General features: G+C 38.7%; 1 non-coding gene across 1 annotated transcript; it reads right to left on the bottom strand.

Moving 5' to 3' along the window:
- Positions 1-517: 517 nt before the first annotated feature.
- On the bottom strand, positions 518-624 carry LOC118344608. The gene has a single exon (XR_004798388.1). It is a non-coding gene; the product is annotated as a small nucleolar RNA R71 (small nucleolar RNA).
- Between the last annotated feature and the right edge of the window lie 1026 nt (positions 625-1650).

The raw sequence follows: 1650 nt of genomic DNA, 5'->3' as shown, positions 1-1650 counted from the left end.
TGTTTGTATGACTGGTTGGACTAGAGGTCAAACTTCTCGGTTGGTTAGGACGGAATCACAAGCATCTTTTACCTCAGCATCACTTTCTCTTGAGTCATCTTCTGACACTAATAGAACTATGGATGAAAATGAGAATCATGATCGGGAAGTAGTGAATCAGAATAGGACACTTAAAGATTATTTACAACCTGTCAGGACTAGCACACCCTCATGCATAATCCTACCCTTGAATGCAAATGTCTTTAATTTCAAACCTGGAATGATTCCATTAATTCCACATTTTCATGGCATGGATTCCGAGAATCCGTACCTTTATATCAAAAAATTTGAAGAGGTTTGTTCTACATTCATGGACCGAACATGCACTGAGGAGGTTATTAGATTAAAGTTGTTTCCATTTTCATTGAAAGATAAGGCTAAAACGTGGCTAAATGCATTAAGACCTAGATCTATAGGCACATGGTAGGAAATGCAAACTGAATTTTTGAAGAAATTTTTTCCAATACATAGGACAAATGCACTTAAAAGACAAATCATGAACTTTACCCAAAAAGATTCTGAAACTTTTTATCAAAGTTGGGAAAGGTTCAAGGATCTTTTAAATGCATGTCCTCATCATGGTTATGAAAATTGGCGTTAGATAAGTTTTTTTTATGAAAGTTTGACACCTAAGATGCGCCAATTTGTACAAACCATGTGTAATGGAGAATTTTTTGACAAAGAGCCTGAGGAGGCATTTGAATATTTTGATTACCTTGCTGAAAATGCTCAATCTTGGGACACAACTGATGTGCATGATAGATCTAGGCAAGTCGAGTCTGGTCATGGAAAATATACTTTGAAAGAAGATGATGATTTGCGTGCTAAATTGACCTTATTGTCTAGAAAAATGGAAGCTATGGAATTAAAAAAGGTAAATGAAGTGCATGCTGTCCATAAAAATTCAGAGAAGTGTAGCATATGTGAGGATCATGGGCATTCAACTAATGAGTGTCCCACGATCCCCGCATTCAAAGAGGTATTGTTGGACCAATCTGATACAAAAACCATATTCTGGTCCTTATTCTAATTCTTATAATCTAGGATGGAGAAACCACCCAAATTTTGGGTGGAGGAATGACCAGCAAGTAGCTCTAGCAGCCTTGGCTCCAGGACCCTCTCAACTCGCTATTCAAGCACCTCTAATGCAAAAGAAGGGACTTGAGGAGACGATGCATCAATTGTCAAACACCTTGCAGCAGTTTATGCAAGGTCAAGCAACAATCAACAATCAAAACTCTCAAGCGATAAATGACATTCGGAGCACACTTACAAAGATGACTACGGCATGGAGCTCTCAAGAGAAAGGAAAACTTCCTGCACAACCTCAACCCAATCCACAAAGTCAGCCACCACAAGGAGCGGTTGAGAGTTCAAATGTGAGGCAAGTGAAGGCGGTCACTACTTTGAGAAATGGTAGGGTGGTGAATATTCCAGCTCAAGGTTCAGACAAGGCTGGTAAGGTCTCTAAACCTGTACAAAATGAGGCTGAAAATGGTGAGTTTGAACAAAATGAAACTGAAACTGAAAAGATTTCATGTCCTGTACTTGCTCATTTTCCTCAAAGATTGGTTCCTCTGCACAAAGACAAACACCAATCTGAAATTTTAG

The sequence above is a fragment of the Juglans regia genome, chromosome 14, assembly GCF_001411555.2.
Source record: "Juglans regia cultivar Chandler chromosome 14, Walnut 2.0, whole genome shotgun sequence".
Taxonomy (NCBI): Eukaryota; Viridiplantae; Streptophyta; class Magnoliopsida; order Fagales; family Juglandaceae; genus Juglans; species Juglans regia.
Note: the sequence above shows the minus strand (reverse complement) of the source record. Positions and strands in the feature narration are given on the sequence as shown.